The sequence below is a fragment of the Triticum aestivum genome, chromosome 3A (genome assembly GCF_018294505.1).
Source record: "Triticum aestivum cultivar Chinese Spring chromosome 3A, IWGSC CS RefSeq v2.1, whole genome shotgun sequence".
Taxonomy (NCBI): Eukaryota; Viridiplantae; Streptophyta; class Magnoliopsida; order Poales; family Poaceae; genus Triticum; species Triticum aestivum.
Window position 1 is genome coordinate 549,945,682 of NC_057800.1, and position 16,610 is coordinate 549,962,291.

Genomic DNA, 16,610 nt, shown 5'->3' on the forward strand with positions numbered 1-16,610 from the left:
GGAGTGGAGTGAGCCATATCCCAGCGTATGCCTACTGAACATGTGTAACGCTCCGGACACACCCGCCCGTGGTCGTTATTCCTGGCAGGATCTAGACTGGCCCTACAGATCAATACTAGTCTTTTCTACGCACTTTGTCCTCACTCATGCGCACCTGGAAGGAACTTCCCGGTCGGTCACCCATCCTGACACTACTTCAAGCTGAACACGAACTTTGGAGTTCTGTCCGAATGAGCTATCGAAAAAGAAAGAATTCCTTATTGATATAAATAGTCTATCATCCCTAATAAGCCAAGTCATCACAACATGTCCAACTCCAATTCGTCTTGGTACGCTACTTGTGCTCACTGGGCGCGTTCCTGGGACGTGCCATATATTCGCGTCGTGTTCCTCTCTCTCTCTCTTGTTGGATTGTCTGATCAAAAGATAGACAATGCAACATCGTAAAGAATTTCGCGATATAATCCCGTGGAGCTCTACCGGCTGACATGTTCGTTGCTTGCACACAAGAGATCGCAAGTGTGATCCTACCAGGAAAGTTAGGCTCATGAAGAATTTTGCGACGACAGGTAACTTCGTCCGTCCAAGTCACTGCTCCACATAGGGAAAAACAAAGGAGAAAAATGGGCCACCTGTCGAGCCACAGACTCTCCCGTGCGTGTGCTTCCATAGAAATCTACACTACTGCTGCTGCCACGACAAGTTTATTTTTCCTTGCACTTCTGGAACGCCTTGCCTCGCCTCGGGCGCTCCTGCCAGCTGCTGCTCCATGCAATGTCAGCATCGTTGACGCTTTGCAGCTAGTGGTAGTGGCTTGGTGCAAACGAGATTTGTCGGGCAAGGAAAGACAGGTCAGGAACACATGAGGTCAGCCGTCGACCGTACTGTTATTTCGTTTCTCCGGCTTTTTTTTAAATACGTCAATGGCGTATCATATTTTTATAAAAGAAGAAGATATGTTACAAGTTCTCCGACTCATTCTCGAGGAGTTGTACTGTCTAATCCAGGCACTGCCCAAGATATACCACCATGCACGTTGGAGTTGGAGGTGGCTTCAAGGTAAAGAAGACGGCCGGCCTACGACAGTTTGATTCCATCAGCCGGCGTGAGGTTTAGACGATCGAGCAGCCGCTGCCCGCTGGTTGCCGGCGGTTTCGGACCGAATGCACGAGTTTGATTCCATTTGTTTATTTCTTTCTGATCGATTGATTTGTATTTTGGCGATTTCTCGACCAGATAATTGATAATTCTCAATCAACATTTCAGGATTCTCTCGTGTTGATTTTGCTCGTGTGATTGTTGACTTTGACCAGTCGACCAACATGGCCAATCTGTTTAGAAAAGATATATTAATAGCTGCTGCTAGGAACCACAATATGATATCTAAACCATACGTACCAATCTTGTGCATACGTAGCACATGACCTCTTACGTACTGACTCTGCGGCTGTACACGTTCATACGTACAACATGACTCCTCCTGGCCGGGCTCCACTATCACCAGATAACGGGAAAACAACATAAAAAATGGACGCCGATAAGTGCCACACGTGTAAGCGTTAGGAAGTCCGCCCACACATTTTGTGTGGTATATAAGAAGAACAGTCCACACATCTATGTGTGGGCAAAACAATTAGCGCCCACACGTCTTTTTTTTCTCTCTCGATCCCTCTCATACGCGTGCGTATGGGCGAAGTTGATAACGCCCACACGCCCGTATGTCAGGCCTCGTACCTCCTGGTCCCGCACGCCACGCGTGACGGTCACCGCGCGCCCGCAGTTGCCATGGTCCAGACCCTCGTCCATGTTCGTTTAATTGCAATTGCCATGTCGCTGAACTACGGTTGCCATGTCAGATAACTGCAGTTGTCATGGTTGCTCAACTGCAGTTGCCATGTATGGTCTGATCTAATGTAGTTGCCATGATTTCATAACTTTAGGAGTTGCCACATACTAACACTAGGCAGTTGAGAGAGTTGCCATGTGCTCACAAGCATGCTAGGGCATTTGCCATGTAAAAAGGAAGAGTTGCCATCTACTTACGTGCACGTTAGGACAGTTGCCATGTACCATGCAAAAACATATGGCAACTCGGTAAAAAAGAGTTGCCATTTGCTTACGTGCACACTAGGCAGTTGTCGTGTACCCTGCAAAATACATGGCAAACTCGGGTAAAAAAAGAGAGTTGCCACCTGCTTATAAAAGCACACTAGGGGCAGTTGCCATGTGCAGTGCAAAAACACATGACAACTAGCAGCTTGGGTGTGGGAGAGGAAAAGAACGTGTGGGTAAGATACCAAATGCCCACACACTAGCCCTTGTGTGTGCGTGCAAAGTAGCGTGTGGGCGAACTGCTGAACGCCCACATACCAGCCCCTCCTGTGTGGTGAAACGGCCGTATGGGCAACCGGCTAAACGCCCACACACCAGGCCAGTCATACGTGGCACTAGAAATATGTCAAGATTCGTGCGCTCACGAACAGACGCAGATGCACGCGTGTGGGCGAGATGCAAACGCCCACACATGTGGGCGTTAACATTTCCGTAAAAAATAGCGTCTGGTGCAACCAAAATGAAGGATAGTCTTGAATCTGGAAACAAAGCTAGGTGCCGTATAATGCTTTTTCGCAAAAAAAGAAAAGGTATAATGCTAGTACAAGGTGACTTCTTAAGAAGCGAGTAATAAAAATCTCTAGAGTTCAAATAGAACTACCACAAGCCTAATATTGATGAATAGATTGAAAGTTTTTTTCGTAAAAGAAAAAAAAAACAGCTTCTCCAAAGAGCATAAAGCACCTGCGGCAGCTTCGATTATGCCCTCGCGAACATCAGTCGATCTTTGTCAAATCTCACAGTAATGATCGGTCGAGTTCGACGGACACTTGGCTAGCTATCACATGTCTCGATCCAACGTGCAAACTTCGGTTTCTCCACCGCAGCATGTCCCTGCCCTCGTGTAGTCGCGTGACAGCGAGATGGCAGGGTGCCATATCTTGTGTGAGCAGTAACATCACACGCTTGCGACATGTCGGATCAACACGTAGGACGGCTCGATCGGGCCGGGGACCCTACCGGCCACCATACGTTACGAGGACAGCAACGGGTCTTGCCCGGTGACTGGGTTAATCAAGCCACGTACGCGCCATGGCCATCGATCGGTCGATCGATCCCCGCTCTGCATGTTTGCTAGCTTGTGTCAACTAATTTGTCGTCCGGCCCCGTAGGCGTAGGCGTGTCCCTTGGTCGCACGGCTACGGAGCCGTGCTGTCCCCGCACACGTCCACCGGGTCGATCGTAGCTAGTCAGCTCTGGTGACCATGGTGCCCGCAGGTGTGTAGCGTGTAGGGTGTAGCTCGGCCTCAAAGTCAGAGCAGAGCGGCGCGCCGCGGTCAAGATCAGATCAGGATCCGCCGTGCACCGCCTAAAGTGTGACTTGTCAGGATCGGGGCACTGTATTCACGCCGATCAATGCAATGCGACGCAAGCAAAGGAAGAAAAAGGAGTTGTCCCGGCCGCGCGCCGCCGCGTTCCAACAAGGCGCCGGCCAGACGACGGTCGACGGCGACCCACCCGCCCAGCTCGCATGCGGTCGTCGATAGATGGGATCGGTCGAGAGGGATTGCTCGTCAGCCGATCGATCGCCGGTCAGTGCGTGCCGTGTAGGACTAATGGTGGTAGGTAGGGACGAGTATACGTGAGGGTGGCGGGGATGGTAGCCTCGTGAAAGGACAGACGGCATTGGCCGTCGTAGCGGCGCGTCGGGGACTGGGCGCCGATGGAGTTGGACTCCATCCACGTTACGCCGGACAGCGGTGATTCATACGGTCGGCCTGTTCCCGTCGGCGTTTTGGACGCGGCCCCAACCTAAATTGCCTACGCAGTGTAGCTCTGGCAGTGGCACTAGGATCGGAGTAGCCACGACGTGCGGGACGACGACTATCTGGTCGAGGCTGTATATATGTGCGTGCGTTTAGGATGGATAGAGTGGCTAGGCTTGAGGATTGTGATCCGATGGGGAGGGATCGAGGGTGGATTTTCTTTGGGAGACAAGAATCATGTCGTGTGTGTCCCCGGGACAGACTTCCCGCCTCTCTCTTTGTTAGTAATAATGCGTACTCATATCATATGTACGCACGTAGGAGCTTTTTCTTTTTTGAACATGAATGTAGTACGTAGGAACTTATTAGCTAGGCCATTGCCATTGTTCTGTACGTTGTGTATGTAGTCCTAACTAGTTAAGAGGAGACTAGGAATGACTATACTCGTATAGAGCACGTTGGACAAGCACTAGCTAGCTCCAAAAGCAAATAAAAGTGCCTAAAGTCGAATCAAATCTCCCCCTTTTTGTCAGCTTAACTCAGCCTAGACACAACACAGTGCCACTTTGCTGTTCAACATCCCCACCAACACCTTGCCTGCTGGTTTACGGACTACAGGTACATAATATCTGCACACAATCCTCTTAAGAATCTATATATCCGAGTCTCACCTCTTATATATAGTAAAATTAGCCGATGTTTCTGTCACAGTAACCACTGAAGAACATTGCATGCTGGCAATACATACAGCCCGGTTAAAACTCGAAAGCGATGTGCCCTGTGCAGTGCAAAAGTCGTCCAGTCCAAAAGCAGGCACACATGGACGCGGCAGCACCTGTCCCGTCCTGCCCAAAGCCAAGCCCAACCACCGCCGGCTGCACTTGCACTGCATGCACCGTGGAATCAACAATCAACTCACTGATGTCACTCAGGACTTGATCAAAGACTCGATGGATCAGCGCGCGGCAGCCGATTTATCTAATCTGCTATAGGATATAGCAGCAAGCAAGAAATTCAAGGGCCGTGTGGTCGGGATATGCCGAGGAAAGCAAAGACAATCGTGGCGCCAAGTCAAGGTACATGCCTGGATTACTCGGGCCCGATCGAGGACGGCTAGGCGAATCAGTACTACGAATAATTCCCCTGTCTATATCTTGCAGTACTACGGAGAGTACTGGTGAACACAATCTAGTCGATAGATCCTACTGGTGATTCGTCGTAAACGGCATGCATGCATGCCAACGGGCCAAGCTAATGAGCCAATCACCCTACGCAAGTAGCCATGCATCCATGTCGATTGACGCCCGGCCCGCACGAGTAAAGTATATATGCTGCTGCTGCTGCTGCTGCTCGGTGCATGCACGCATGCGGGCATCAGCTGATTGGTACGTGGTGGTGGTGGCCGGCCTGCCGGAGCCGGTGCCGGTGCCACCCACCGGAGACGGCCGGGAATGATCGAGATCACGGGGGTTTGAATTACTAGCTAGTAGTAACATTTTATGCCATCCCCGTCTGTTCCTCGGGTGCCGACCGATCGACAGCACCCGATCGCGACGGCCGGCACCCATTGACGTCGATCCCTTCGTTTCTCTCTTGTCTTGCTAGCTAGTCTCGGATCATCAAGGTCTGTTTGGCCCGGTCGGGTCCGCGGTTGCTTTCCGTATGGAACACACGGCGCCAATTAGCGCATAACAAATTGATTGAGGGGCTTTCATTCCATTCACCAGCTCGCTAGTCCAACTCCGACGCCCATCGTTATTCCTCTCACGTCACCGCGATGCTAGCCTACTATATGTATGTACCACTGCCACTGGTGTACTATAGCCTTCGCCGTTGACGAAAGCCATGCATGTATAAGTACGGAGGACACATAAAACTGCCGTTTGAATTTGATTAATTTGGGAGTACAGCACCCAGACTTGACTTGAGATAGAAACATCGTTAGCCTTAGGCTTGCTTATTACGTAGGGAACGGAATCCCTCTAATCACTCAATCGCTGCTTCATTCCGGCAAGCTGATTAACAAGGATGGCTAATTAGCTTGAGAGCTGGCCTAATTAACTCATGAAAATAATTATGTATCCCATAGTTAATTTGTCTATAGGAGGAGGTTGAGGATTCCCCCTGCTAGCTAGCTACATAACGGGACTTGCTGCATATATATCGCATTTTGTAGGCGCAAGTTGCAGCGGACCGCCCGGCCACTGACGCTCGATCGTCGTCTGTCTGGGCTGGCCATCGCATTCTTACGTACGCATTGTGTTAAACTAGGCAAACGGAGCATATCCCTGTCTCGGATCTCGCCGGAGTAAAGTAACGGCCTTCAGCAGCCAGCGTAGTGCCCAATTCTTCCTCCCGGCACCCATCCATCACGTACAGTAGGTGTCATGGATGATGCTCGCTTAGTTAATCATTTTTAGGGTTTTCATCACCCGCTTGTCCGTGAACCGTGGTGCAGGCAGGAATTAACGGATGAATCCAGGCACCACGTACCGCCGGCATGTTTGCAGCGGGTGTCCAGGTGCCGGCGTGTGGTTCCAGCGGCTACGTGCGTGGAAAATGGTGTAGGTTTTGACTTGGTATGGACGAGGACGACGATCCAACAGACATCAGGTGCAGCGGGAATTGTAGTTGGTTGGTTCAGGTTGGACTTGATCATCATCTTGTCTCCCGCTCTCTGCTAGCTACGTAGATATATATAGCTAGATACCGTCTCCTTCGTCAGTCCTGGATAAACTATATACGTTTGTGAGAATATAAATAGGTTATCATCATTGGCCAGTCAGGTGTGCGTTTATATTCTGGGGTCGTCGTAATTAAGCCGTTGTTTGATTTCTGGGACAAATGTGTTCTAGAGGACAAGTCTTGTAGATTTTTTTTAAAGAAGAGAGATCCAATAACTCATCTTTTCTTGATTTGGTTTCTGAATTGGAACAAGTTGTACGTATGAAAGCGACGGCAACTAGCTACATGACTTGAACAAGCATATATATATATATATATATATATATATATATATATATATATATATATATATATATATATATATATATATATATATATATATTTGGCAACCCTGTGCCCGATTGCAAAAACGACCACATGAACTGAGAACGCTTCGATCGTGATCACACGGCTGCTGGCGATCTGCACAGGAGAAGAAGGAAAACGGAAATCTGACAGGAGCCTTATCTCCTCACTCGCACCCATTTCCTCTCTTGCCCAGCTCCGCCGTCGCCACACACCCATCTCCTCCCCTGCTCCCGGCCGGCGCCGTCCCGCCCCCATCTCCTCCCGAGCTTCTGCTGTGCCGCGACGGCTGATCCGGTGCACAACCGCCGTCAGCCACCTGTCGCACGACCGCCGCGTCCATGCCCACCGCCGCTGCTCTCTATCCCCAACCCCCCACCATCTCCTCGACTCCACAAGTCATCGTCGGGCCAACCCCGCGCGTCGTGTGCCTCCGCCACCCCATCCGCCACCTCTGACCACCGCCGCCGCTCATCAAATGGATGATCCACCGTCGCCGCCTACTACATCGACAGGTGAGCTTATGGTGAGTGCCTTCTTTGACCATTCCGAGGAAAGTTTCCACTAGCGCAACCATCCTCTTTTCTCTCTCAATTTTGTTCAAACAATATAGCATTGAATCAGTTACTATGGGAATTGAAAAATTCCTTCTCTGAAGTCCTAGTTTGATGGACAGAAGTCTTCAAAAATTCCAAATTGTCATCTATTTTTGCTGTGGTATGAGTGCCCTCAACTTGTTTGTAATTATACCTATGAGACTGAATAAATTATTTTCAATTGTATGTGTATGTGACAGGTTCCTGATCATGGTGCCATAATTGCGCTCATCCTCTATGGGGTCCATCAGAACTGAAGTGCGTTGCTCGATCAACCCATTTGGTTGCTATTCTTAAATTGTGTGATATGTGGTAATCGAATGTACATCACCAATGGCCTGAGATTGACATCGACGTGCACCGTTTCAGCTACATATCATGAAAGGGCCTCAAGACCTTCCGAAAGCTGCACAAACATGGTGTCATCGATCTTGGGGCTGACCATTCAGGTACTTGCGTTTCCTTCTGTTCTTGGCCTTGAGACCAGTTGACATGAGGAGTATTTTGTTTCGAGGAAGTATAAAGTCTGAACCTTATAACTTACAGTGTCAGCTTGGTCACTTCTAGTGGGTCAGCATGATAATGATCACTTTGCTAACCTGTCTAACTCATTTTATTTTTCAGCATAGTAATTCAATTACTCCCACCTGATAATTCATATTGATTTAGCTTGATAAATTATATCGTGCCAACAGTTTAACTCGAACTGCTTTGAATACTTATTCTTTTTTATTTTAACCAAATAACTTATGAAACTTCAGCCTGATAACTTGTGATGTATCAAAATGTTTAACTCTAACTGGTTTGAACACTCATGTTTTAACTTCAACTTGATGACTTATGCGGCTTGAACCTGATAATTTATAGTATGTCGGCCTGAATAAATTCTAGTGTGTCAACATGGTAAGAATCACTTTGTTAGCCTATTTAGTAACTTGAATTTTTTTGATTGATAATCCATATTGTTTTAGCCTGATAATTTATACCGTGTCAACATTTTTAATCCGATCTGATTTGAACAGTTTTTTTTACTTTCAACCCGATAATTATGCAACCTGAGCATGATAACAATATGTCAGCTTGATAACTTTGAAGTGTCACCACATTTAACTCACACTTTGTCAACATGTTGAACTCATTCTATTTTTTGGCATGGTAACTTCATTTTAGCATGATAATTTATGATGTGTTAGCACAATAACTTGTATTTGTTTTGGCCGATAACTTTGTATTGTTTCGACTTGATAAACCACATTTCTCTTTATCTTATCAGATGGCGGAGAGCCTCATTAACACGGGCTTCTCCAACCGCCGGATGGCCATCCCCCAGCATTCCTTCATGCTCGTTGTAGTCACCCTCTCCGAGTCGCTCAACCTTAGGGCGGCCATCGGCGCCACCAAGCTCGCCAGCACGCTCGTCTCGCTAGACGGCGCCATGGTGATCACCTTCTACATAGGTGTGGTCTTCAGCTTCATCCAGGTCACCGTGCAGCGCAACCTCGCCGGCTAGACCATCTCCAGCAAGTTCCAGATCATCACTTTCATGTACTCCGTAAGAAACCAACCAACCATCATGCTTTTGAATTGCTTGCTACATTATGCACAACATGGCTTGCCGTTGATCGACTTTGATTGATTTTACCTGAATTCGGGTTGTGGTCGCGTCTGGCATGTCCTTTGTGATGATGCATTCCTTCGTGATGCTGACATGGTGCATCGACCCATGACCTAGCCTCTTCAGTGGGAAATTCTAACCACGCTAACCAGGTCAGCTACATCATGCTTGTGCTAAGATTGACCAATCCATGTGGTTGTTCATTCATGGAACTAGTGAAGCAAAAAACAAAATCATAGAAGACCCAAAACTCATGGAATCGACCCATAGATTATATAAAAATAGCATGTGGTTGTTGAAAAACATACTCTGGATAACTTATATAAAAATAGCATGGTAATATATGAGCAACATACTTGATAACTTAGGTCAAACACCACGGTAACTCTGTCCAAGGAGGGGAACAAGTTGTTGAAAAACATAGTCCCAGTAACCTATGTGAAAATAGCACAGTAATTTATGAACCGATACCCGATAACATACATACAAACACCACGGTAACTTTGAACAGTGGAAAAATGTTATTGAAAATATACCCTTGGTATCTTTTGTGAAAATAACATGATAATATATGAACCATATACCTGATAACTTAGGTACAAATACCATGGTAAATTTGACCAAGAAGGGGAAAAAGTTCTTGAAAAACATACTCCTAATAACTTATGTGAAAATAACACGGTAATGTATGAACCGTATACCCGATAAGTACGTATAAACACCGTGCGAACTTCGAGCAAGGAGGGAAAAAGTTATTGAAAAATGTACCCCCAGTAAATTATGTGAAAATAGCACGGTAATACATGAGCCGCATACCCGATAAGTTACTTACAAACACCATGGTAAATTTGATCAAAGGGGAAAATATTAAAAAAAACATACCCTGGTTACTTATGTGAAAATAGCACGATAATATACGAACCACATACCTAATAACTTACATAAGACACCGTGTTAAATTTAACCAAGGGTGAAAAGGTTGTTGAAAAATACCCCTCATTAACTTCTATGTAAATAACATGGTAATATACGACCAACATAGTTGATAACTTAGGTGAAAATATTGTGGTAATTTGCATCTGAAAAGGAGGGAAGAGGATGATCGGGTTTGTGAACCATGTGAACCGGCGTGAAACGTGCAGAAAAAATGATGGAACTAGGGCGTAAAGTCCTGAAACCTGGACAAGTGAGGCCACTGGTTTGGATTTTCAGTTATCGACCGTTGTCTTTTTTTTCAATCTCGTCTCAGGAAGATACAATTTCCATGTAACTCTTGTAGAATCAGCAAAGGGAGCTAGATCAGCTGGTTGTTGTTGTTACATTTAGTATGGTAGGTTGTGGTTTCAATCCTCTTGTAAGGCCTGTGTTTTTCTTTTTTTTTAAACTGCAGATAGTTCGGGTGCAGCGACCTAGAAAACCGGGGAGAGCACGCAACCTCGTGTGTGGGGAGGAGAAAATCGGATCGAAGGAGGGGGTTCGTTCGGGAGGTGTGGTACTTTTTGCAATCTGCCACATGATTGACAGTTATCACATTCCATATATATATATATATATATATATATATATATATATATATATATATATATATATAAATGAAACGTAAACAATATATGGATGATGCTGTCATTCCATTAAGTGTTAATTCATCAACCAATACATAACGTGTGTTTGAACTGATTCCACTCAAAATATGCTTGGAGTGTACATGTATGCTAAAGAAAGATATATGCTTTACTAGTGGAGTTTCTTAACAAATCAGGACCAATTTGGTCTGTGTTGTAAGCAATAGTAGTATGCTGGAGAAAGGAAGGGACTGGAGCCAATGGCCCGGAGCATAATATATCAGGCGTCCATCCGCATCAACGGCTCTCCAATTAATACTTGTGTGATTCTAAGGCTGACACGGTGACCATAGCAAGTCAGGGAACACAAATTAGTATTCCTTTCGTAAAGAAATATAAAAAGCGTTTAGAGCACTATGAACTAAAAGCTATTATATTTCTTTACAGAGGGAGTATTAGTAATACTCAGTTTCATGCACTCCGGTAGGCCACAAAACTTGGAGCGGAGAGCTGCTAGCCTACCCGCAAAAGGCACGCTACCCCGGCCATATCCATACCCTCATGCATGTTCCTTGCGAAAACGAGTATCTTCTCCATTCATGCATATGCATGAACCACTAGTTAGATGCCCATGGCCAGTTTGTTAGAGCACGCACGCATGCGCCCCCTTGCACGTACACACTGATCACGCGAGAGAGGCCATGCGGTTGTGGGACTCATCCGCGCATGCGGGCGGCGTGTGACGTCGCTCGACAACGGGTGTGTTTTACGGCCCCGCGCCGCGCGCGCTCACGGCGGCGGCTCGCACGATCCATCCAAGTGGTGCCAGACGCGGCGCCCTCCCGGCCCGGACCGCCGAGGGGTGGGTCGGGTACGCGCGCCGTGCGCTGCCGCCCGGGCCACGCGTCGCTTTACGCATACGTACGCCCGGTACGCACATCCACTACCACGAGCTGCCAAATCAATTCGTCGTGTTAGACTAGGCTCGGCTTAACCTAGCCGCTGCCACGTGAAGGTAACTAGGGAGGCGACCCTCTACCTCCGATCTCCACCGGCCAGGGCTGGTCCCTTCTCCTTCCGACTACTGCTTCGACGGCAGGAGAAAGGGGGACTCTGTTGTTCCTCCGCACTGTAGCTAGGGATTGGTTTTGTAAGTCGTGATGCGCCGTTGGAATGATGGGAGTGATGCTCGGAAGAATAAATCTGCTTCAGTTTCACTCTCACACCGGTGGTGTTCTTTATGGCAGCGTCTTGGAGTTGATGACATTGTGTGTTTGCAGATCCTTTAGATCGGCGGCGTTAGGGTTCATGGATGGTCTCGGCGAGGCGGCGACGACGACCCCTTCAGGTGTGTTTCTCCTTCTGCTTTGTCTCCGTTGCTATGGCGTTGTCTCCGACATCACGGTGGAGCTGGGAGGTTTTGACATTCAGGAGTACGCGCAGACAACTCTCTACGCAGGTGACAACTGCAAGAAGGTGCATGTTGTGCTGGTTTGGTGGTTGGCAGCTGACAGTTTTGGTTTCCTCCTCCAACGTCGTAGTTGTGCTGAGGTGCCAATTCTGGAGTTAGATTGCATGTCCGCGGACACATTGCGCCAGCCTGTTTCTTTCAACGGCTATGATTTTGCATTAGGCAAACTACATTGGAGGTTCGTAAAGCTGCAGAACTGCGATGAAGTCGCGTTGCGTTCGGGTGAAAAGATGATTTGTCTTCTTTGCCTTGAAAGAGAGGGACATACGCTGGTTTTTTGTATAGAATTATCCTATCTTTTCAGTCATGTAATGCCGTTGTTTACATGGCTTATAACTGAATCTTTATTTTATTAATGAGACACCTATTACCACAAAGAAAAAAGACTAGACTTGTCTTTGCCAAAAAAAGGACTAGGCTCGTCTTTTGATAAACGACTATTTTTTAGCAAAACTAATACCAAATTTAAGAACCAAAAATCATGTTTGTAGAAGATTTAACAACACCCGATCCCCAATTTTTGATAGGTTTTTTTCTATTTTTAATGGGTAAAAGACTTGCCGCATTTATTAATTAAGAAAGGGTTTAGAACAAGTTTGGTCACCCTAGGGCAAGAAGCCGGTAAACAAAACCTTACTCTCCCGACATGAAATTAGGCCAACTCCAATGCGGCAACCCATTTGGTCCGGCCGCGTCCGTTTGGATCCGCGCAGATAGAAAACGTGGGCCAATGCACTGACGAAAATGGGCAGGTGTCCGTTTTTCTGTCCGCTGTGACCCATGTTCGGTCCAAAGTTGGGCTGAGTTTGCGGCATCGCAGACACAATGCCGACGTGCGCGACGCCCGTCCTTGTCCTCTCCCTGGTCCACCCATTGGTGGCACATCGGTCATTCTTCCTTCCCCTCCTTCACGCTCGACACCCCCGCCCTCGTCGCCGCCACCCATTTTTTGGTCGGTTCGACAGTACTCAGGCCGCCGCCGCATCCAACCACTTCCCAACGGCCACGCCGCATCCACTGGGGCCCACCCCTTGCCGGCATCTATGGTCGCCCTTGCCGGCGTTGGAGCATGATACGTCTCCAACGTATCTATAATTTTTGATTGTTCCATGCTGTTATATTATCATTCTTAGATGTTTTATAATTATTTTATAGCAACTTTATATCATTTTTTTGGGACTAACCTATTGACATAGTGCCCAGCGCCAGTTGGTGTTTTTTGCTTGTTTTTTACTTCGCAGAATATCAGTACCAAACCAAGTCCAAACACAGCGAAACTTTTTGGAGAATTTTTTTGGACCAGAAGACACAACATGGGCCGAAGAAGTACCCGAGGGGAGGCCCGAGGTGGGCACAACCCACCTGGGCGCGCCCAGCAGCCCAGACGTGCCCAGAGGGGTTGTGCCCCCTCGGTGGCCTCCCGCACCGCCTCTTCGCCCTATAAATGCCGAAATATTTCAGAAACCATAGGGGAGTAGACAAAACACAATTCCAGCCGCCGCAAGTTCCAGAACCACGAGATCCAATCTAGACACCATCATGGAGGGGTTCATCATCCTCAGTGGTGCCTCTCCGATGATGCGTGTGTAGTTCATCATAGACTGACGGGTCCGTAGGCAGTAGCTAGATGGCTTCTTCTCTCCTTTTGATTCTCAATTCAATGGTCTCTTGGAGATCTATTTGATGTAACTTTTTTTTTTGCGGTGTGTTTGTTGGGATTCGATGAACTTTGAATTTATGATCAGATCTATATCCATGAATATTATTTGAGTCTTCTTTGATCTCTGATGCATGATTACTTATAGCCTCGTATTTCTTCCTCGAATCTTTGGTTTAGTTAGGCCAACTAGATCGATTTTTCTTGCCATGGGAAGAGGTGCTTTGTGAAGGGTTCGATCTTGCAGTGTTCTTTTCCAGTGACAGAAGGGGCTGCAAGACACGCATGTATCGTTGCTATTAAGGATAACAAGATGGGGGCTATTCCTACATGAATGGATCTCGTCTACATCCATCATGTCATCGTTCTTATTGTATTACTCCGTTTCTCCATGAACTTAATACACTAGATGCATGCTGGATAGCGGTCAATGTGTGGAGTAATAGTAGTAGATGCAGACAGGAGTCGGTCTACAAATCTTGGACATGATGCCTATATAATGATCGTTGCCTTGGATATCGTCATAATTATTTGATCTTCTATGAATTGCATAACAGTAATTTGTTTACCCACCCTGCGCTATTTTTTTTTAAGAGAAGCCACTAGTGAAATCTACGGCCCCGGGTCTATTCTATATCATATTTGCTTTGAGATCTATTTTTATTTGCTTTTATTTTTAGATCTATTATTCCAAAAACTCAAAATTACCTTGCTGCACTTTTTTATTACTTATTTTGTTTCGCGTTTTATCGAGAGCTATTTATCCAATCCATCACAAATTTATCTATCTTTTTATCATGAAGGGATTGACAACCTTACGCGTCGGGTTGCAAGTATTTGTTCTTTGAGTGCAGGTACCATTTACATAGTGTTGCTTGGTTCTCCTACTGGATTGATACCTTGGTTTCATAATTGAGGGAAATACCTACCATAAATGTACTGCATCATCCCTTCCTCTTTGGGGGAAATACAAATGTAGTTCAAGCGACATCAGAGGACGAGAAGGCACGGTCCTTCACCAGCATTGACGCTGCCCTCACCTTCATGGTCATCGCCGGCGGGCGCGGACTTGGACAGGCCTACTGCTGTATGTGGAGATAATTGGAAGTGGCACCGGCATGCGGACTTGGACATGCCTACTTTCCAGGAATGCTCGATAGCATAGGCTGTATGCATCGGAAGTGGAAGAACTCTCCATTTGCTTCGCAGGGGCATGTTAAAGCTTGCATACTTGAAGTTATGGCATCACAAGATATCTGGATTTGTCACTCTTTGTTGGCATGGCAGGTTCTTACAATGACATCAATGTGATTCAGCGATCTCCGGTGTTCGGAAGGCTTGCAAAAGGCAACTGCCCAAAAGTCAACTTTGAGGCCAATGGCCACCAATACAATAAGGGATACTACCTAGTGATAACTCACAAGTATGGGGGATCGCGACAGTCTTCGAGGATAGTATTTCACCCAAATTTATTGATTCGACACAAGGGGAGCCAAAGAATATTTATGAGTATTAGTAGTTGAGTTGTCAATTCAATCACACCTTGAAAACTAAATATTTCCAGCAAACTGTTTAGTAGCACAGTAGTATGATAGTTTGATAGTTGTAGTAACAGTAACAATAGTAGTTTTGTAATGATTGTAATAGCAGCATCAACGAAAGTAACTTAGCAAAGATCAATATGAGAAAAGCGCAGCATCAACATTCCTAGCCAAATCATCAATCTTGAGCAATTTTTCTTCAACCATAGCATTGAAAGCTTTTTGGGAATTAATAAAATCTTTAATATTGTTCTCAAGATCAGAGGGTATTTTATTATAATTTCCATAAGAATTGTTGTAGGAATTACCATAATTATTAGAGAAATTACTAGGAAACGGCCTAGGGTTGAAATTACCTCTATAAGCATTATTATCAAAATTGTTCCTTCCAACAAAATGCACATCCATAGATTCATTATTGTTCTCAATCAAAGTAGGCAGATACATATCATTGGGATCAATAGGATCACTCTTACTATCAATTAATTTGATAAGTTCATCCATCTATCCACTCAAAGTATTAATTTCTTCAATCGCATGCACTTTTTTACTAGTAGAAGATCTTTTGGTATGCCATTGAGAGTAATTAGCCATAATATTATCTAGGAGTTTAGTAGCTTCTCCTAATGTAATTTGCATAAAAGTACCTCCCGCGGCGGAATCTAAAAGATTTCTAGATGCAAAATTCAATCTGGCATAAAAATTTTGTATGATCATCCATAAACTTAAATCGTGATTAGGGCAATTTCTTATCATCAATTTCATCCTTTCCCAAGATTGTGCAACATGTTCATGATCAAGTTGCTTAAAATTCATTATATAGTTCCTAAGGGAGATGATCTTTGATACGTCCATTTTGCATCATGCTTTTATATTGATATTTATTGCATTTTGGGTTGTTATTACACATTATGTCACAATACTCATGCCTTTTCTCTCTTATTTTACAAGGTTTACATGAAGAGGGAGAATGCCGGCAGCTGGGATTCTGGGCTGGAAAAGGAGCAAGACCTATTCTGCACAACTCCAAAAGTCCTGAAACTCCACAAAAGTCAGTTTTGGAACATATTAAAAATATTGGGCGAAGAAAGCACCAGAGGGGAGCCAGCCACTGTCAACGAGGGTGGGGGCGCGCCCTACCCCCTTGGGCGCGCCCCCCTGCCTCGTGAGCCACCTAGCAGGCCCCTGATGCCCATCTTCTGGTATAAGGTGTCTTTCGCCCTGGAAAAAATAGGGACGAAGCTTTCGGGACGAAGCGCCGCCGTCTCGAGGCGGAACCAATCTAGGGCTCCGGCGGAGCTGTTTTGCCGGGGAAACATC